Source organism: Amblyomma maculatum, chromosome 6 (genome assembly GCF_055883805.1).
Source record: "Amblyomma maculatum isolate TAMU_Amacu chromosome 6, ASM5588380v1, whole genome shotgun sequence".
Taxonomy (NCBI): Eukaryota; Metazoa; Arthropoda; class Arachnida; order Ixodida; family Ixodidae; genus Amblyomma; species Amblyomma maculatum.
Genome location: NC_139349.1, coordinates 142468334 through 142491586, shown reverse-complemented (window position 1 = coordinate 142491586; position 23253 = coordinate 142468334).

The following is a 23253-nucleotide window of genomic DNA, read 5'->3' as shown; positions in this document are numbered from 1 at the left end:
TGACTGAGGGCTGCGTTTTCATCTGGTTGGGAGGATCTGCATTTGAAGAAATTTTGTATTATGTAGGAGTGCATAAAACATAATTTTCTTGTTTCTTGGGACAGTCAAACTTGTCACTTAATTTTATTACCAGTTTAAAAGCATGGATACAATTTCGGCAGAAAAATGTCACAGCTAGGGCTTCATGCATGTACAAAACGGATTGACAAGAAAATGTTTTCTGCTCCTGATAGCTGTCTTAAAAGGGGCTTAAAAGATTTTGAACTGCATGTAATCTTGAAAAGAAAAACAGAATCTGAAGAATGCTTTTTGTGTTGTCAGTGTTCCCAAGCATTTTATGATTAGCAGAAAGATCTGGGTAAATGATGTCGGAAGACATTACCTTTCTTCATTGTTCACTCTAGTTTTTCAAGTGCCAACAGCTGCTCAATTATTTTTTTCAGTAACATGCTGCAATTGGAAGCATAACTTGAGATGGCTCAATTACAGTCACTTTACTTTTATTCAGTGAAAGAGTACATCAAGAAACGCAGAGGCATGCCAGGCTCGCTTGAATGATTAAGTATGAAAGATATCTCAAGGAGCAGAAAAATGACATGTGATGCACAAAACCTATTCCTTGAAAAATGAGGAAGAAAATTTTCTAAACATTCTTTTTCATGAAGGAAAATAAGCGCTAGTAACTACTGTCTGTCACACTTACCCACATCGTATGTGCGTGCACATGCTCCGCTCCTGTTTAAACTAAATTTTACCACATGATCAAAAGCAACCACATCCCAATTCCTCATACCTCATATGCAGTTAGTGCTCCCCTATGATAAATTTTCTAAGGGAGCAGCTAGACGCTGAAGTTTTGGGACGCACCATAAACATGGGGACATCTGGATTAGCCATTTACCCTTGCAAAGGTGTGTCATAAACAGAAAGCATATAACCGAGACATATTATCAGAATCAGTTGCCACAAAGTAAAAGGCTGTTGTAAAGCACATTCACCTTTCAAGAGCTGAAAAAGTGGTGTAAATTTGGTATTTACAAAAAATGTTAGTGAAGTTTCAGCCTTTTGTGCAAAGAAGCAATAAAATAGGCTCAACTCTATCTTAACCTTCATATCCAGGTTTTCACAGCAACACTCAGGCTCAAGAGGGGAACTCATATGGAAGATTTTATTTATACTTTGCCTGCACTCACTCGTGGTGTGCTGTTCTTATGTTTAGAGTAGAAATAAATCGAGGAGATGCTAAGAGAGAAACATGATTCCACTATACGTTGAGGGGTGGAGGACGAATGCAGGCTCATATTTGCTCACAATCATCTTCAGAGACTGCTACAAGCGCTCAGTCAGTAAACAGTCTACTTGGCGCAGTTTGCACTATAATGGTTATGAGGTATTTGTGCCAGATCGATATGAATTTTCTCCATGCTTATCACTGGAATGTAACTTTTTCTTGTTGCTACAAGGAAACTTAGCTCATCATTATAGCGTGACATGTTTTTTATCATTTTATGCAATCATGGGTAACTAAGAATATTTTGTGCTGTTGTCTGGAGTCGTGTTGTAATATTTTGTGGCGTTTGTTTGTTCCAGATGACATTCTTCACAAGTTTGTGGAGCGTGCTGGAGCACTCTATGGTGTGCGCTGCATTACGTTTAATATGCATATTTTTCAGCGCCTTGCCAGCAGCGCAAGAAACTTGGAATCATTGTGGTGCAATTCTGCATTTGTCTTCGATGCGGAAAATGGGGTAATAATGAAATACATATCAGCCAAAGGTGTGCCCAATCAAATAATTGAGCGAATCGCCATGGCCCAGCATCTGAATGAGTATCTTGTCACAACCCCACCTATTCCCTAAGTTTTAGAATACAACCAGGAGATGTTGGGTTATAAGAGAATTCTTAACTTATGGGTTATTGGCGATGTTAGTGTTTGGAGCACCACGGTCATTAGCAGGGCTGTTAGAATCAGAATCACTTGCCCTAAACATGCTTTGTAGTGGCTTTAGCCATGTGTTAGAACACTTTCATTTTTTGTATTGTGGCACAATATTCTGGAGCTACCAATATAAGAAAGCAAAGAAAAAAAAAGATCGCACTGTTTTCAGTGCAAAGATGGCAGCTGCTATATGATTAATCGTATTGTTCAAGTTTCATATGGGCAGGCACAGGATTAGCTTGCGTTACATTGCAAAACACTTGTTGATATTGTCACGGACAATAGGGCTAGACGTACCTAACAAGACAGGGAGAAGCTGTACCAGCAGCCAGCGTTGCGCACAAAGCGCGCGAGCACACATCAGCGTCTTTTTCTCCCAGGCGCCCCCTAAGAATCTCGGGAACACCAGGTGGCATTACTCCCCCTCCCAAAGAGATGAAAGCAGAGGCTGAGCGCGAGCGATGGGCGATGCCAGAGGAAACAAAAGGATCAGCACAGAAACCAAATAGAAAACGGAAGCGGGGTAAGGTGTCCTACACGACAAAGAAACAAGCGCATAGTACGCTGCGCATTACCGCGCGAAATACGGCTTCATGCGGACAACGTGCACCGCTTCGGAGCGTGGTTGCCGACGCGATCGCTGCACAGTACCCGCTGGAAGAACTTCGTATGTCACTTCCGTGACACGGCGCGGAACTTCGTAAGGTCCAAAGTAACGCAACATTAGTTTTTTAGGCAAGCCGGGCAGGCGCACCGGTGTCCACACCCAAACTTGCTCTCCAGGTTGGTATGTGACGTGTCGATGACGGAGGTTGTAGCGACGCATATCCTTGCCCTGCTGTTGCTAAATATGAATGCGGGTAACTTTACGTGCTTCCCCGGCGCGCTGAGCAAACTGTTCGGCATCTGGCGTGAGATGATCATCAGTGCAGCACGGAAGCATGGCATCGAACATTGTCTGAACATCATGTTCGTAGAGCAGGCGAAATGGCAGTGTTGTAGGCATATGTTACGTGCGGGAGAATCTTGTCCCAGGTCTTGTGCTGGGAGTCTATGCACATTGCAATGATACCGGCGATCGTTTTATTGAGCCTCCCCGTGAGGCCATTCGTCTGTGGATGAGAGGCAGTGGTTTTGCGATGGCTCGTGTGACCGAGCTCAAATATGTCGTGCATAAGTTGTGCCGTAAACGCCGTGCCTCGATCGGTGATGACTTGGGACGGTGCGCCATGGCGCAACACGATTTGCTGCATAAAAAACTGGGCGATCTCACATGACGTGCCACGCTTCACCGGCTTGGTTTCCGCATACCGTATGAGATAGTCGGTTGCGACTATAATCCATTTGTTACCGACCGATGTCAGCGGAAATGGGCCGATAAGGTCGATGCCGATTTGATCAAACGTCGTCCGGGGAGGCGCAATAGGTTGAAGCAAACCCGCTGGCATGAGAGGAGGCACCTTTCGACGTTGGCACTCATGACAGCCTCTGACGTAGCGATGAACGACGTCAGCAAGTTTAGGCCGATAGTAAACTTGACGAACTCGGACGATTGTGAGTGCAAAGCCCAAGTGGCCAGAGGTGGGCTCATCGTGACAAGCAAAAAGGATATCGGCACGGAGGTTGGTTGGTACTGCGAGGAGATACACTCGGTTAACAGTGCTGGAGTTTTGCTTGAATAGAACGCCGTTCCGGAGACAGAAAGCAGACAGGTTCCGAGCAAATTGGCGAGGGATATCAGTAGGTCGACCCTCCAGGTGATCAATGACAGGTCGAAGGTCCGGGTCAGCTCGTTGCCGGGTCATTACGTCTGAAGCACTCACAAGTCCAAGAAAACAGCTCTCCTCGTCCGTGCTCTCATCGACTAAACCGACGGGTGCGCGCAACAGCGAGTCAGCATCTTCGTGCTTCTGCCCAGATTTATACACAATTGTGTATTAAAATTCTTGGAGGCGAAGGCTCCATCGTGCTAGGCGCCCCGATGGCTCGCGTAGGTTGGCCAGCCAGCACATAGTATGATGGTCGGTGACCACTTTAAAAGGGCGGCCATAGAGGTAAGGCCTACATTTCATGGTTGCCCACACAACCGCAAGACATATTCCTTTTCCGTAGTGGAAAAGTTTGTCTCGGCACGGGAGAACGTGCAGCTGGCATACGCGATGACCTTTTCGACGCCTGCTTGGTGTTGAACGAGTACAGCGCCGAGGCCGATATTGCTGGCGTCGGTGTGGACTTCGGTGTCAGCGTCTTCATGCAAGTGGGCAACAACAGGGGTCGTTTGCAGTCGTCTGCGCAGCTCCGCAAAAGCCTCTTGTTGCTTGGCGCCCCACACGAACTGTGTATCATTGCGCGTGAGGCGGGTCATGGGGGCGGGAACCTTGGAAAAATTGGTGATGAAGCGGCGGTAGTACGCGCAGAGAGCCAGGAAGCGTTTCAAACTTCTCTTGTTTGCAGGAACGGGAAATTTGACGACAGAAGAAGTCTTGTCGAGGTCTGGCCTCACGCCAGCGGCACTCGCGATATGACCTAGAAACTTCAACTCTTCGTAGCCAAAGTGACAGTTCTCTGGCTTGCGTATTAAGTCAGCTGACTGAAGGGCGTCTAACACTGTGCGCAGGCGTTGAAGGTGTTTGGCAAAGGTTTCAGAGAACACGACGACATCATCGAGGTAAACTAAACAAATTCCCCATTTGAGGCCAGCGAGGACCGTGTCCATCATGGGCTGAAAAGTAGCCGGCGCTGAACATAGGCCGAAAGGCAGCACTTCAAACTTATACCGACCATCTGGGGCGACAAAAGCGGTTTTTGTTTCAGTAATGCACAGTGCACTACGCGCTTGTTTCTTTGTCGTGTAGGGCACCTTACCCCGCTTCCGTTTTCTATTTGGTTTCTGTGCTGCTCCTTTTGTTTTCTCTGGCATCGCCCATCGGTCGCACTCAGCCTGTGCTTTCGTTTTTTTAGGAGGGGGAGTAATGCTACCTAGTGGTCCCGAGATTCTTACGTGGCGCCTGGGAGAAAAAGACGCTGAAGTCTGCTCGCATGCTCTGTGCGGAACGCTGGCTGCTAGTACAGCTTCTCCCTGTCTTTTTAGTGATGTCGTTCAATTTTCTATAAGCAGCACAGAACCGAAGGGTCCCATCTATTTTCTTCACCCAGCACCTCCACCAAATTATGTCACGGACAATAGGGCTAGACGTGCCTAAAAAGGCAGGGAGAAGCTGCACCAGCATCGAGCGTTCCGCACAGAGCGCGCGAGCAGACTTCAGCGTCTTTTTCTCCCAGGCGCCACCTAAGAACCTCGGGATCACCAGGTGGCAATATGGAAAGTGACAGTAATTTTCCGTCTCACATAAGACAGTGCTTCTTTTCTTTAGGACATCCCATGACGGCCTTTTTCATTTGATTAATTGAAAAGCCCTGCATACTGATCGACTTTCGTGATGAAAACAAACTTTATGCTTGCCCTGTCCCCAACTTGATCGAGCGCGACTGATTGAAATGATTTAGACTTGTACTGGGAAGATAAGTGTAATCAAAAAGACAAAGTGTCCTTGGCAAGGAATTCCGGCTCACTGCTTTTGAGAGTAGCGTGGCCTGGGCTGTAGCATTTTTTTGTGTAAAAAAGGCTAATTAGCTACCTTTCTAAATAATGACATATAGAACGAAAGTGTCAATACCAACAAGGTGTCATTTACGTAGCTTTGCTAATATTGCCGAAAATGAAAGTCCGTGGAACACTGATTGCCTCACAAAAGTGTCTCTTTCGCAGGGGTCAAGTGGATGCAGCTAGCTCAGGATCGGGTTAATTTGGGTAGGTAATATGGGAGATCAAGTTCACCCTGCAGTGGGTACAGTGCAGCTGATGATTAATTCTCCACTAGGCATGGTTGCATTTTTGTGTTGCAAAAGTAATGCTGTTACACTGCTACTACGCAAATCCCATTGATTGCATCTTGTTTTTAATTTGGTGTAGCTCAAATGAAGCTTTGAGTAATTCCAGTAGTGTGCATAATATTATCGTGGGGCAGTACAGCCAAGAAGGAGGGGGAGGGGTGCTATCTGCGCATAATTAAGCCTCGGGCATCCATTCTTCATAATCCGACCTTGATTTCGTATGAAAACCAAATTAAATCGTCCGTGGCCTTAATGTCACTGAGGAGACAATCATTAAGAAAAACTCAATCAAATTGAGTGCGCCAAAGGCATGTGCTCACATATATGTTGCTGCCGCACCTGCGCTTCTTACAAAACTCTGGAAGCCAGCTTCTCTGCACAGCAAAACCTCTTTCACTGTGGCGGCAAAACCTGTTTTGGGGGTAGAAATAGGTCACAGCGCAGGAGGTGCCTCTTGTAACAACAATGGCCATGTCCATTTCCTGCACCCCTCTGCCTTTTGTTGCTGTCGTGATTGAGGAATTTGCTTGTCTCGCAATTATAATTAATTAACATTCATTAGGAGCAAGCTATATGGTTATAAATAGCAGGAAGCACTAGCTGTCCTCTGTATATTTACCTAGTTGTTCTAATCCCTTTGCTCAAACAAAAATGGGCCAGTTTATTATGCTTGACTTGCCTAATATACCAGCAAAACAGCGGACAAAAATGCCACATGGGTGAAATAAAAAATATCATCTGGTTATTTCTTTTGGTACACATCTTGTTAAAACAATATACAAGATACGAATATAGACAAAATGAAAGCTCTTAAAATCAAATATATGAAGAAAATGGAACAGTATGCCGATTCGGGCACCTGTGCTGTTACTTTTTGTTGTATAGTTTGGAGTTGGAACTAAGCAATTACGTGAGGCCTTTGATCAGCTGCTGGGCTTCCAGCAATACTGCCACTTCAATACTGAGCATTAATAGCATTGTATTTTTTTCAGCTGAGTAGGAAACCACAAGGGTTTCCTATTCAGCTGAAAAAGATACAATGCTATTTTTGCTCAGTATTGAAGTGTACTGATGTTTACGAAGTGAATTGTTGTGCATTATTTACGCTACTATGCATGTGTGCATTTACGTTACGACCTATAACTTTGTTCCTGCACTAAAATGCTGTAACAGGTTTAAATTAATTGGTTTTTGATTTTGTCTTTATCAATTAAAATGCTAATTGTAGTACCCTAATTGGCTCATCCACTTAAGCCTTTCTTTTTACAGTACATATTTATTGCCTGGGCTGGCTTTGGGCCAAATATGCAGCTCATTGGATGTGCTTTAAGGGACATGGATGTTGTGGGTCGCCTGTATTCTTGGAAGCGCGAAGTGTCTGAGGGGCCGCTAGTTTCTCTCGCCTTTGAGCTATTAGTAACACTGGCCGTTTAAAATCAGTCTCACTGCTTACCCATGATCGAGTAAGCCTGATGAGCTGTGTATGTCATAAGAAATGCCCGACATACTGTATATTTAATGCATATATGTTACATAAAAAACGTTTTCCTTTGTTTGTTCTTTGTCAATGGTACTAGCTGTACCAGTGTTGCAGTTTGCATTTATATGTTTGTGATGTGTGACTGTACGTAAATGAGTGCTGACATGTTTTACTCTTCACCATAAATTTCAGCAGAAAATTAAAATAAATTCAAGCCCAATCAGACCATGCTGACAAAAATGATTGTTCTCTGACAACCACTTGATGTGTTCAACCACCTCATGTATCAGCTGCAACTCTACTGGCAACTCGTAGGCTCTTTTAAAAGTTGGCATATGTTCCCTAACTTTGACGTAACATTTTAACTATCATTTTGCATATATGTAATTGAGGGAGTTCGCTGATACTGGCATTTTGTGCAGATATGTTACAGAAGGGACACAAAGGAGATTTCTCTATCTAGAAGATATTCTGCATGTGATGGCACTTTGAAAATATTTTTATTTATGTGTACGTTCAGATCGAAATAGCCTTTAAACTTTTATACATTACATATAACCTATGCCTTACATATGTGAAGCCCAAGAAGTATATATGCTGCATATTTTTGCGGCCTGAGTCTGATCACACAAATATGTTGTGTTGTGTTCAGCTCTAAACTAGAACGATCTGTCCTGTTCGAGATCTGTGCTTTGGTTTCTGGCTCCGGGCTTTTTTTAATTGGTGATAAACAAACGTTCAGATAACAATAAAACCCGTTAGCCTAACTTCGGCTAATGTGAAAAATTAAAATTGGTCCATGAGCATCACTTCATGAAAGACACTTATCCACGCAGGCGGCTTGGGGAGTGCCAGGTAGATTTCACACATGTAAGTTACACTTTGAAGAATAATGGACCGAACATGAACATCTGCATGGTGCAATGCCATTCTGGTTAGCCATTGATACTGTGGAGGCTCAGGATCATAAACATGTCTGAGGGCTCATCACCGTGACTCTCGACAGGGAGAAACCGGATCTCGTGTGATGTTATGAGCAACTGTTTCTTAAAGGTTCGCTGTATTGTCCCAGTGGAATACTGATTTTTATATTGCCCACATTTTACACTATGTACCTCAACGTTTGGCGTTTCGCATTCCATCTTTCTTCGGTTAGAAATTGTGCTTGTAATTTAACAATCACCCTTTAAACACGTTGGATATTTTTCTTGGCTATCGCGAGCGGTCACCAATTCTCCGCATCATTTCCAGAAGTGACGGGCCCGTCCGGTTTCTAGTAAATAATTGATACAGGCTGAAACGGCATAAAACCGCGCGGAGCTCCGATTCCAGAATTTCCTGTATGGTCGACGGCCCTTGTTTTTGAAAAAAAAAAAACGCTGCGCGAGGCTGAGAAAACCTTGTAGAGCTATAAAATAATATATCTCAAAAATGATAAAAAAAGTGAAGAACTCTGGTTTCGAACATCGCTCTTTACGCTCCACAGTAGGGCACCCTGTAAACAAGCTGAATATTTTTCTTGGCTATCACGGATGGTTCCCAGTTCTCCGCATCATTTCCAGAAATGACGGGATGATCCGGTTTCTGGTTAATTGATACAGGCTGAAACGGCATGAAACCGCGCGGAGCTCCGATTCCGGAATTTCCTTCATGGTCGGCGGCCCTTGTTTCTGCGAAAAAGAAACAAAAACCCGCTGCGCGAGGCTACAAAAAACATGCAGAGCTATAAAATAATACTACATGTAGAAAATGAAAAAGAATCGCGAATAGCTTGAGATTCGAACATGACTTTATGCTCTGCAGACAGGCACTCTGACCGCTGCTCTACAGCTTTTTTTTTTCTGACATGATATTTATTACACATAGTTATGTACAAAAAGGGTTTAGTACTCAGACTATTTTCAAAGCACTCAGCCGTTGTTGAGCTGCACAACAGGAAATAAACACCGTGTCACCAGCGGAAACCAATCAGGTTGAAAGTCATTTTCACCATAAATGTCCTTCAGTTGCCGCATCATTCTAAAATGGAGTCTAGGTGGAACAACAGGTTCAGCGTTGCGATCCAACATATGTGTCTTCCACAAGCTATGAAGTCCAGTAAGGAAAAACATGTCATATGGTTCGTAATCAGAAGGTGTAACAACAAGATACCGCACACTGTACGAATTTAGAACAAAGTCTTTCTTTAGAGTTCTTTGCAGCACGTCCCAAAATAGAATTGCGTCTTTGCAAATAATGCAACAGTGCTCAACTGTTTAAGGCATATCACACAGACGGCAGTTTACAGAAGATACAAAATATTTTTTCTATGGAGCCATGTGGTAACAGCTATAGCTTCTGTGTGTAATTTAAAGATAAATGTTTTCGTGCAAGGAGAAATCTGCAATTTACGCACTCTCTTTAACACATCATGACCCTTAAGACCAAATTATGAAGAACGGTATGGTGGCGGCGAAAAAGGCATTGCTATCAATTCCTTGTATAGTATCTTGCGCGAAACAGAATATAAGTACTCATTCGAGAATCGTACTGTCAAAACCCTCACCGAAGCATAAACTTCCTGCCTAAATCCTAGTAACTGTGGGCAGTCAGTAAAATGTGAAGAAACCACTAAGTCGGGAAGAAGGTTCATGAAGTTAACTTGTAGGAATGCTCTAATAATCGCATGTCAACATTCACGAAAAAAGAAGAAACGGGCAACTAACTGGCTTACATACAGAGGCACTAAGCCGAGGCCCTCTGCACAAACAGGTCTGAATAGGTTATTACGTCGAATCGGTTCAAAATGTGATGACCAAATAAACGTCGCAAATATTCGGTGAAAACGCTAAATGTAATGTTTAGCACGGTGGAGTATCTGAAGCACGTAATAACTTTTTGTCGCCAAAAACATGTTGCAGGCCTGAGCCCCACTGAAGATTGAGAGCCGATAGGGGACAAATGTATTAGCATAACGCTAGACGACTGGAACTCGCTCATTCCAGTAATTTGCAGTTGACCTAAATGCGTGCAGTGGAACGCCCAGATATTTAGGGGGCACACATGATCATTCAACTCCTGCACATAGGGGCGGTGTTGAGCCCCACGAACCAAGCTAAAGGCCAGAACTCTTGGAGTGATTCGTCTGAGCACCAGAAACAATGTCAAATTGTTCAATGCTGCATATAACTTTTTTCTATGCTTGGTTTAACAGTGCAGAAAAACGGAAGATCATCCGCGTATGCAAGCACTTTAACCTCATTTCCACGGAGATGGAAGCCATCAATACTATTGGTATGTGTAACACTCCAAGTGGCTTCAAGTAAAGAGCAAAAAGCAGTGGAGACATCGGACAGCCTTGCTTCACAGAAGAGTTGATTGGTACGGGGCTTGATAGGTGGCCATTTACAATCAGGCGAGTCGACCAATTCCTACAGCAACATTGCACCCCTTTCAGTTACAAAGCCAACATTCTCTCGCTCCAGAAGAAAAAAACAGGAATGAATTACGAACTCGATCAAATGCTTTTGCGAGGTCGACCTGAAGTAAAGCAACCTGATCATGAGACCAAGAACACGATTCAAAGATTGTGCGCGCTATATATACATTACTTTGAATGGCACGGCCTCTCAAGCCTCATGTCTGGTGAGGGCCAATGAGAACGAACCGACATTGTCAACTGGAGGCGATTTAAGAAGATTTTGGCGAAAATCTTGTAATCCACATTTACCAGTGTGATTGGTCTATAGCCTTCCACTGAGCGTAATTTTTCTTCATCAGTGCTCTTTGGAATTAGGACTGTGTGGCATTTTGTAAAAGTCTCCGGAAGGACTGCTAGATCAAAACTCACCACAAAGACTTCTAGAAGGATAGGAGCAAGAACAGTTTTAAAAGTTTTGTAAAATTAAGAGGAAATACCATCAGGACCAGGCGTTTTTGAGAGGGGTAACTGATCAATTGCCATTTCTACCTCCTGCTTCGTGAAATAGCTACTAATTACAGAACAATCATCTTCTGATAAAGGTGTCCGCAGGGATGTGAAACGCGAGATAGTCAAAATTTCTCACAGGAGGAGTGGCACTAAACAACATCGAGAATAATTCACGAATGCGGACGTAACCTCCTTCGTATTCGTAACAAATGTGCCATTACGCATTAATCCCGGAATCAGCTTTGCAGTCGCATGATGAAGTTTATCAAGCAAAGCTTGCCGCGTCGGGCATTCGCAGTGCAAATCACGCTTGACACGAGATTGAACTAAGGCACCCCTGTATCGTTCCGCATCATGCTTTTGTAATTCACTTTTGACACTAGCAATTTTGTCCGCATATAAGCCAGGGGATTCACATTCTAGTTGATACAGGTTACACAAGTTTTTGTTAAGTGCATGCTCCTGATGTTTCCTGTAAAAAGATTTAATTGAGCCAAGTTCAATTGCTGTGGCACGTACCTCCTTCTTGAACCTTTCTCAAACGGCTAACAATGGTAGACTTCCGGAAAAATATGATTGGAACTGTTAGCGCAAACGAATGATAAATTCTTGGTCATTTACCAGCGATGAGTTATAACTTCCAAAGTTCCGGCTGCAGCCAAAACTTTGAATAGTCATTGCAACCGAGCCTGGAAACTACCCTGCAATGATCAGAAAACGAATCCGGTATAGTTTGGCATACAGGCCCGCGGGAAACTTATGTACAAGATGCAGAAATCCGGTCTAGACGAGCGTGAGAATGCCCCTGAATGTGGGTGAATGATCTAGAAAACCGACAAGACACCCTTGCATCAACCAGCCCTGCATCTTCTGCAACACAGGAACAAAAGTTCACCGCTTCTGTCACTGCGTGCGTTTGGACTAGAATGATCTATGGTGTTGAAACACAGTTGAAGTAGCTCATTAGCACATGATGTCGGTCACAGTCAAGTAAGCTGGCCATGTGTTCAAAGAAGCTTATGCGCTGAGTAACAGTATTGAAAGCATAAACGTTAATTATCCGCCATGGCTTCCTAAAGAGTAGAAGATCGCCCCATATCAACCGGCCCTCGGCGTCGATAATATAAGTTAGGCCAGAAAAAGGCAGTGCCTTTCGCAGAAACAGAAAACAACCTACCGACAAGCTCACAGCATGCGCAACAATGCTAACAAAATCTGCCAAAAAAGGGTTCTAATGCCCTCTCGCTCTCCTCCTCACTCTCTATCTTCGTTTCTTGGGCTGCCACAATATCTAGACGCGTGCTGTGCAAAAGTGGGCGAAGTTGCATTTGTCTCTGGCGAGACCTAAGACCCCGTAGATTGATAGTTACAAACACTATCTCTTCAGAGACCGCCTTGGTAACAGCACATAGTTTGCCTACAATTCAATTTGCCTGTGGAAGACGGCGAAGCCGCCTCCGAACTACCGCCAGGCCTCCTCGACCGCGAACGCCGGCACTTCCCTTTGTGCTTCGACGCTCGACCGCGACGGCGATGCTTGTTCTCAGCTTGACCGTGCTCCTCATTGGACCGTGCTCCTCATGCCGTTCATTGGACATAATGAACGGCATTTCAAGACTGGCTCGTCGGCAGCAGCGAACCCGTCAGCCAGAGGAATAGGGCACTGGTCTGGACGTTGTTGCACAGCAACGGCTACAGGGGTCACAATATCCGCGGAGGCACTCGCTGGGTGTTCAGGAACAAGTCGTGGCTCGTCGGTTGTAGGTACCTTGTCGGAAGTTTGACACGACATCTCGTCCAAGGCCTTAGAAGCTGCGTTGTTCACATTACCCTCGGGCACATGAGCAGTATTGTCTTCCTCAGCAGCCTATGAAGTGGCACTTGAAGACTCGGCCAAAACGCCGGCAGGAAGGTCGCCAGACGCCTCAGTTATCTCAGAGGCGTCCATGATGTGTTCCTGTAATGCATCGTCAGGAGGCCGGACTCGGTGCCTAAGCTTGTCCGCGTATGTAACCACACACTCCTCCGCAGTGTGGCCGAAACGCCGGCAACCTTCGCAACGTGTCGTAGGGCAGCGCTGACGGATGTGTCCTACACGGTTGCAGCGGAGGCAGAGAGGTGGTCGGCCAGGTATCAAAACGAGGCTCTGCACTCCACACACAACTGATGTGGAACGTCACCAACGCTAACCCCTTCGGCAAGAGTCAAAGTCACATTCCGGCTGAGCGTCTTCCTCTGTTCCATGTTAGCAACTTTCCAGTTTTCCCTCGAAATCGTGGTGACATTGCCATAATCTTGTAGAGCCTCACGAATAAAGTAGTCATTCAAGCGTTCAGGCATCCACAGAAATTTCGCCTTTACCGCCTTCGGTTCCGGATCCACAACAACGCAGCGACGGTTCTTAACCAATAAATATCCATTTGAGACTAGTTTTCCTTTAGAGTGCGACGATTTACATGTATCCATCCAGACATGCGACATTTGAAATTATCCGATAGAGCTTATTTCTTGCATATCCACTGCGTTCCGAATGGCGTCTCTGAAGTGTTGGGTACGGTAGGGGCGGCCGGCGAGGTCAGCATGCAGAAAAACAGAGTCGACGACAAGCTTACCAGTTAGAAAACAGGGAAGGACAACACGGTAATCATTACTGCTGGCATTAACCTAAGCAGTACCTCGGCCAGATGCCGATTGAACCTTTGTAGCGGAGAGCATTGTGAAACGCTACCACATAGTATGGCGTCTTTGTCGTTCTCCGCTGCCCACAGCTGCGAGCAGCCATGACGATTATATTTCTAATTATATAGTTAACTCTGCTCTTTCGTACTCTACATTTTTTCTCGGGTGTAGAACTTGCGGTCTCAATTCACCGACCGCCCTTTACGCACGCCGAACCTTTCTTGGCACTCACGCAGAATCACCAATGTTCCGCGTCTTTATAATGCATCCTTTCTTGCAGGCAATCCCTCAGAATATCGGAATTTACTAGTACTGATGTGTGTTGTTATCTTCAAACGCATGTAAGTTTCGCTACATACATAGATATCCGATGCACTAAGACTTGTAATACTTCGTGTTTTAGCTTCCCCTGCTGCTAGCGGAGCAGCGACGTCAATGAATTCACTTCCGACAAAGTGTTTTGCATATGTAAACACTCGAGGAAGCGTCGTCCGAAATCTGGCTATCTTTGGGTATTTCTATGGTCAGCGATGTGTTATTTCTGTCATCGTTAACGTAACGCTACGTTCTTGCTTGCGCTTTCGCGTTGAAAGCAGCAGATATTCAGTCGCAAATATGAAGATGCACAGCAAAATCGTACGAGCTGCAGCGGCTGTTGCACGCGTAAAAGCGACGCGATGCGTGTACGTATACTTGCCAGCGCACGCTTCGACGGCTTGATATCTTCGAGGTATATGTGGAGTATGCGTTGTGAAACAACGCGTACTCCACATATACAGAAAATTTGTAACATATAATATGTATGATTTCATGCTCATTTAGCGCATCGGCATGCTGCAGCATGGTCATTCTGGTTGAGCCTCATCGATCGGCCCGGCTTGTGTCGAGGAGCGGAAATGCTCTGTCCGGGATCAGTTCCATTCATGACGAAGTCGTTCGGTTTCAGTTAAACCGGACATGGTGTTTTCGGCTTTTGAACTTCATACAGGATTGGTCCACCCAATTTCACAGCCATAGCGGACTGGGATGTCCTGTTTGAGGTGCACACTAAAAATGGTCTGTCCTGTATTATCTCCATACCGGTCTGGGACGTCCTTTTTGAGATGAAAGCTGGAAGTGGTCTGTCCTGTATTAGCTCCATACAAGACTGGGATGTGTTGTTTCAGATGCATTGGAAATGTTCTGTCCTGTATTAGCTCCATATCGGAATGGGATGCCCTGTTTATGGTGCATATTGGAAATGGTCTGTCCTATACTAGCTTCATACACGACTGGGATTTCCTGCTTGAGATACATACTGGAAATGGCCTGACCGGTATAAACCTCGCTAAGCTTCATAAACGACTTGTCTGGCCCGTATAAAATGTGTACAGGATTATACAGGACCATTTAAAACCGATTTGGCGCGATACGGGATATTTTTTCAGGGAAAACATACATAATATTATGGTCAGATAATGTTTTTAAACCAGCCAGATATAATTCATTGCAAACAGTTCACATAGTTGAATTACTCATTAGGCACTTGTCATTTGAAGCTACTTCACTTTAACTGTGCACACACTCATCTGACATTATGGCAGGTAGGGCTACACACACACGCACACACATACAACTGGGCACTTATTGTCCAACAAACGAATGTGAAGAATGACTGAAAACGAAATGTGAATACATTTACAGGATAGACATAATTGCTAAAAACAAATAGACTTACAAGAAAATGTTTCAAACAGACAGTAATTAACAATACAGGTGCAGCTTTGGGTACATCATACTACTGGTCTATAATCCTTGCAGTAAATCATTTCTTACTAAATACACCAATAACACAAAATGTGGATCATTACACAAACAAGAAAGTAGGTGAAAATTAGAAAGCAACATGAAGACACGGTAACGCTTATAGTGAATGTAACGGTGGCCTATGCACAATAAAGACAACGCATAGGTGTGCGGTGTGTTGCACACTGCAGTCGCCTAAAAGGAAGACTCAGCTTACGAAGTGACCTATTTGACCTACTAACCCCGCCGGGGTGGCGCAGGGGTTACGGCGCTCGACTACTGTTCCCAAGGACGCGGGATCGAACCCCGGCCTCGGCGGCCACTTTTCCGAGGAGGCGAAAAGCAAGGCGCCTGTGTTCTGCACGATGTCAGTGCACGTTAAAGAACCCAGGTGGTCGAAATTTTCGGAGTCCTCCACTACGGCGTCTCTCACAGCCTGAGTCGCTTTGGGACGTTAAACCCCACAAAACCAAGACCAAACCTATTTGACCTACTATTTGGCTGACTGGTTTTACACCTCAGGCAAAACATACACATTTGGCTCACCTTAGTCTAATGCCTATATTACGATGCTTTATTTTAATAACCACCGCCATGCAAAGCCGGAAAAAAGGAAAATCGATAATAATAATAGGAAAAAAAAACTCAATCAATGTATTACCCTAAATGAGGGTCTTTAAGGTATTCAAGTGAAGTGAAGTTGCATCCAGCAGACAACCTACAAACAGTCTGTATCTCTACTATGCCACTTCGTTTAGAATTGAAAACAGCAGGCTACAGGGTGGCGTTTTCATGATCATTTTGCTTGAGCTAAGGAAGGTTTACTCCAGCACACGTCTTTCTGGAATGCGCCTCAACACATCGAGCCATGTGTTGCTCAAGATGTATTCGCAAGTGCGAGCGAACATACTTCTCAAAAACAACGTTTCAACTTTTTCTTTGTGAGAATTATGCACACCTAAAAATTAGCTGCTACATTTGCAGCCAGGAACCTTGATATGATTCTGACGCAGCCTATATATATATTTATTTATTAAATTCTGCAGGCCTTTACTGCCCAAGTAGGGGGGGGGGGGGGGCATGCAAAGGAGGGACCTATATGCCCAAGATGGTGGTAGCTGTGACAAATGCCTTGAAATGTTCCTCGAAGTAAACCAGGACAGCCATCGCAGCATTGCTGGGTCTGATTAGACTGTGCCCCCTCTACATACTATTTAAGGTTCACGAAGTTGTTGTAGCTTTAATTTCTGCAACCAATACTGCCTTGCAGGATTCAGCATTCCCTGTTGCTTGCAATACAGCCCTGAGAAGAAATGCTCCAAAGTAGGCAATAATGTCGCATTTAGTTCATGAAACTTCCTCAGTAACAATGTCCTCTAGGTACTCTTCGTCATCCTCAAACTCCACCAGCTGCTTTTGAATAGTTGGACCAAGAAGGCCGGCAAAGTGCAGGCCATCACCATTGTCATATCTTGTGGACTTCGGCGTGTGTAGAAAGTGCCCTACACAATCTAACTTCAAAGCGCATTTACATCGTATGCACTTGGGATGGGATTTTTCATCCGCACGATTGAAAAGAAGTTTTCCAGGCACTCCTGGATTAGTCGACTGGTAGGATATAAATGTACCCACGGTGGCACAAAAGTTCTTCAGCAAGGCTAAGCACACCAGATGTGGAAATCAGAAGGCCTTCCTGTGATGGCTTCCAGTGCGCCGTTCCCATCTTCACATGCCGTAGCGTATACTGGTCAAGGTGAAGCATTCATACTTGGTGATGTCTATCGTGCTCAGAGTAAGCACATGATAACAGGATTACATTAGACAATACCATCTCCAAAGCAGCTCGAAAAACCAAGCCGTTGCTTCAGCTTCTGCTGGAAGCTTTTCCATCTGGATTAGGTAGCGACTTCCAGCAGGGGCTGCCCGAAAAAGCTGGACAGCAACACTGACTCTAGTAGCACACTTTGTTGCCTCAGTGTGGCTGCAATGTTTGCTTTCAACATTGCCTTAACGTGGCTAGTGTCCTCTTTTTGCCACGTTAATGCAACATACATGACAACACTGAATCAACATTGCACCAATGTTACAACAACCTTTAGTCAATGTAAAGCCACTTCTGAAGACGATATTAATGCAACATGGGTGCAACATTTTCTAAATATTAGTACAACTTTTTATTTGCACACATGCAACATTCTATGACAACGTTAGTGCAATATAGCTGCAAAGCTATTGTAATGTTTCAGAAACTTTCAGGCAACATTCCAAGTTACAGAAATATTCCGCTGCATTCATGGCCACTAGCTATGCTTGCTGTTCAATAAGTTTATCTCGTGAAAGGCTAAACCATGTGCAATGGTATCGTCGTACCACAATGGTTATGGTGTAAGATCGGGGTTTATTGAGTAGATCAGCAGGACTCGATCAGCAGGACTGGGAAGGTCAGCGGCGAACACAGCGACAGCGAACACAGTCAGGTGCGACACGCGCAGCGATCACGATGCCACTGCCTGGAATTTTTCTCATGCACTACTTCCTCTTCACAATTACCACCGGGACGAAGAGGAGACTCCTGGCGACTTACGGCGTGAGCAAGACGGCAGGGTCATAATAGGGTTTGAGGCGCTGGACGTGAACAATCTCTCGTCCGTGCCGGCGTAAATCACGAGATGACGTAAGAGGCTCCACCACATAATTAACCGGGGAGGCGCGCTCCAGAACTCGGTATCGGCCATGGTATTTATCAAGAAATTTTAAAAACAGTCCAGGAGCATTTGCGGGTATCCACAGCCACTCAAGTGCGCCAGCCGAGAAGTCCGGTGTCGAATGTTGATTGCATGGTTGGATTTAGGGCGGTACTGGGTGTTAGCCGTGAATGTGCGGGCAATTTGTCGACAGTCTTCCGCATGCTGGGCTCCTTGAGACGCAGGAGTATACTCTGATACACCGTGCTCTGATATGTCTAGCTGATACGGGAGTATGGTGTCGGTTGTAGCAGAGGGGTGACGGCCGTAGAGGAGAAAGAAAAGGAGAGAAGCCAGTAGTAGACTGCGTTGCGGTATTGTAAGCGTAAGTGACATACGGAAGGAAGAGGTCCCAATTTGAGTGGTTGGAGGAGACGTACATAGAGAGCATGTCGCCAAGGGTACGATTGAAACGCTAAGTGAGGCCATTAGTCGGTGGATAATAGGCGGAGGTGGTTCTATGAATAATGTTGAACTTGGTGAGCAAGGCTTTCCCAATGTCACTCAAGAAAGCGCGTCTTCTGTCGCTGAGCAGCTCTCGAGGTGCGCCGTGGCGAAGAATAAATCACTGTAAAACGAAGGAAGCTACTTCTGACGCTGTGGCAGATGGAAGTGCGGCGGTTTCTGCATACCTCGTAGGATGATCAACGGCTACGACAGCCCAGTGGTTGCCGGCTGCAGTGTAGGGAAGCGGTCCGTACAAATCAATGCCGACGTGGTTGAAAGGGCGTGGGGGGCTGGATAACGGCAGCAGCTTTCCAGCAGAACATTGAAGAGATGGCTTGCGACGTTGACAGGTGAGGCATGAGCGAACGTACTTGAGTACGAAGGTGTACATGCCCCGCCAGTAGTAACGCAGCCGGAGACGAGTGTATGTCTTGAAGACGCCCGCGTGACCAAATTGTGGGTCAGCGTGGAAATAGTCACAGATTTGCGAATGTAGCTGCCGGGGAATAACTAGCAACCACTTGCGGCCATCTGCGCAGTAGTTACGGCGGTAGAGGAGGTTATCCCGAATTGCAAAGTGGGAAGCATGGCGGCGGAGAGCACGTGATTGAGAAGCAGCTGCAGGATTGGAGATAAAATTGAGGAGAGAATTTCTCCAAGGATCTTGCCGTTGCGCTGATGGCATGTCATTGATGTGAAGCGATGGTGGGGAATCGTCGGAAGAGGAAAGTCTCGCCACCTCAGCTGTAAGGGGGCAGCGGGAAAGTGCGTCGGCGTCGTGATGTTTGCGGCCAAAGCGGTAAACAACGCGGACATCATATTGCTGAAGGCGAAGAGCCCATGTTGCTACTCTGCCGGACGGGCCTTTCAGTGAGGAAAGCCAGCAAAGCGCATGGTGGTCCGTCACTACGTCACAAGTGCGGCCATAGAGGTAAAAGCGGAATTAACTAAGAGCCCAAATAATCGCTAAGCATTCTTTTTCAGTGACAGAGTAATTGGATTCATCCTTCGTGAGTGTACGGCTAGCATAGGCTACCACGTATTCAGTATAACCTGCTTTGCGCTGAGCGAGCACAGCGTCGAGACCAATACCACTGGCGTCTGTGTGGACCTCAGTAGGCGCTGTGGGGACGAAGTGACGTGGGACAGGCGGTGCCGTGAGGATGTGTGGTAAAGCACTGAAGGCATCGTCGCACGCTGGTGACCACGACGAAAGGTCAAAACTGCCGGAAAGAAGGTCCGTCAAAGGTGCAGCAATTGAAGCAAAATTTCTAATAAAGCGGCGAAAGTAAGAGCACAGCCCGAGGAAGCTGTAGATCTTTGATGGAGGTCGGTTTGGGAAAGGCTGCTACGGCATGAAGTTTGGCAGGATCCGGGGATACACCGTCTTTGGAGACAACGTGGCCGAGAATGGTGGACTGGCGGGCGGCTATGGTGAGCTCGCGGGTGGCTAACCAACATTTTTTTAATTCAGCTGCAGTCCGGCATCAGATAGGCAGGTCAAAACGTGCGTCAGACGGTAGAGGTGTGTGTCAAAGTCAGGAGAAAAGACGACAATGTCGTCGAGGTAGCAGAGGCACGTCGTCCACTTTAGGCCACGCAAAATGGTGTCCATTATCCGCTCAAATGTTGCCGGAGCATTACAAAGGCCAAACGGCATAACTGTAAGTTCGTACAAGCCGTTGGGAGTTACAAAGGCAGTTTTGGAGCGATCAGCCCCTTCCAGGGTAATTTGCCAGTACCCGGAACGTAAGTCTAGGGAAGAAAAGAGCTCGGCGCCTTGGAAACAATCGAGAGCATCGTCGATGCATGGGAGAGGGTAGACGTCATTTTGCGTAATCTTATTAAGGCGGCGATAATCGACACAGAAACGGATAGAACCATCTTTCTTTTTTACGAGGACAACAGGTGACGCCCAAGGGCTGCTTGATGGCTGAATCACGTAATTCTTAATCATTAGGTCGACTTGCTTTTCAATAGCCTGGCGTTCGGTTGCAGACACACAATAAGGGCGCTGTCGCAGTGGTTCGTGGGTGCCGGTGTCGATGCGATGGGTGACTGTATAAATTTGACCCAAGGAACTTTGATGAGAGTCGAAGGAGGAGCGAAAGTGATGCAGTAGTTCAAAAGCTGAGTGCGCTGCGCTGAAGGAAGATCGGCGTCGATGGAACGGAGGAACAAGTCTGTAGAGGGGGAAGCGGGTGCAGGTGAAGGGGGGCTGAGCGCATTCACCGCAGAGTGCGGCGCATCGTCGGGTTCCTCAGAGATAAGAAAAGATGCGATTGGCTGGATACTGCCGAGGCATTCACCATGGTGCAATGCAGTAGGGGAGTTAAATGGTTTAGAGACCCACAACATTGAAAGGCCAGCGGAAATAGTGAGCAGACCGTAGGGCAAGGGCAGGCACTTGCGGAGCAGGAAAGTATGGGCTGATGTGAAGACAACGGTGTTATCGCTAACAGAGGCACAAGCGACGCGAACAAGCACAGAAGAGCAGGGAGGAAGGTCGATATCTTCGGCGAAGAGGGCTTTAGCACAGGAATTTGGTAGATCAGCGTCTGGTAAGGCATCGCGCAAAGTCGAGAACCCCACTTCAGCTCGAGCACAATCGATAATAGCAGCATGACGCGATAGGAAATCCCAGCTTAAAATTGCAGCGTGTGAGCAACTTGGCGGCACGACAAACTCAACCGTATAAAGGCAATTCTGGATAACTACTCGAGCGGTGCACGCTGCTAAAGACTTGATATGCTGAGCGCTGGCCATTCGCAACGAAAGTCCCGCAATTGGCGTCTTCACTTTCATTAAAGAGCTACATGCTTTTGCGTCCATAACCAAAATCGCAGCCAATTAGAGCCATGACAGCAACACCCTCGATGAAAACTTCAATAAGGTTTGCCGGCGACAGATGAGGACTTGGGAAGTTCGACGGGGTCGCGGTTCTCGCCTCAGGAACTGCGGCCTCTAGTTTTCCTCAAGTGAAGCGTTCTGTCGACGTCGCATCGGAGAGATGGATAGGCGTCGCGGCGACGGTGAACGGCGGTCGGACATGGCTGAACGGTCTGGGGAGAAATGAAGGCGGGCTGGAGGCTCAGTAGGCGCGGAATACTGAGGCGTCGAAGACCAGTACCCAGGGCCATGAGTAGGTGGTGCCGTCACTGGGAGACGGTTTCGGCAATAACGAGAAATATGTCCAGCCAGCCCACAAGTGTAACAAATTGGCCGGTTATCTGTCGTGCGCCAGGGATTGCGTGGTCTTGGAGCCGGTCGAGAAACCTGCGCAGGTTCTCGAGCAGGACTAAGAGGCGGCTGAGCGTAGGCAGGTTGCGGCGGAGCTTACGTAGGTGGTGATCGGGCAGCAACAGCCGCATATGTCAACGGGACTGCGACAGGCATGGATTGAGGGGCTGAAGGGAGGGATTCAGCTACCTGTTTTTGAATGATCTGGTGCAAACTGGGAGCGAGGTGTGCGGAAGGCCCTTCATGGCAGGACGTAAGGGAGAGCTGTCGAGCAACTTCTTCTTGAATGAAGCTCTTGATTTGTGGCAGAAGCAAAGGATGTCCAGCTGCATCTGTCAGGCCAGCAAGCGACTGAGAATGCATGGTGTTCACGCGAGTTATGGCCCTTTGTTTGCGCAGTTCATTATAACTTTGACACAGTGTGACCACTTCAGCAACGGTGCGGATATCTCGCGCAGTCAGCATCTGAAAGGCGTCGTCATTTATGCCTTGCAGAATGTGCTCGATTTTGTCGGCCTCTGACTTCTGAGCGTTCACGCGCTTGCACAAGTCGACGACGTCCTCGATATAACTCGTGTAATTTTCGCCAACCTGCTGAGACCGCGCACGTAAGCGCTGTTCAGCACGGAGCTTCCTCACAGCTGGACGGCCGAAAACATCCGAGAAGCTGTCTTTGAACACGGACCATGATGGAATGTCCACTTCAGTGTTCCGAAACCATAGATTGGCTACACCGGTGAGATAGAAAATCACGTTGCTTAATTTCGTTTCCCCGTCCCGTTTGTTGTAAGCGCTCACTCTTTTGTAAGATGTGAGCCAGTCCTCAACGTCGTGGTCGTCAGTGCCGCTGAAGATGGCGGGGTCTCGCTAGCGGAGGGAGCCGGAACAGATGATGGCCGAGCCAACTTGTACGGCTTGGTGGTTAACGTCCTCAGGCATCGCAGGAGGTGGTAATGTGCGGCTGCGGAGTTCCAGGGCGAGATGATAGATCTTAACCGGCAGCTCCAACAAATGTAAGATGGGAGTTTATTGAGTAGCTCAGCAGGACTCGATCAGCAGGACTGGGCAGGTCAGTGACGAACACAGCGACAGCGAACACAGTCATGTGCAACACGCGCAGCGATCACGATGCCTG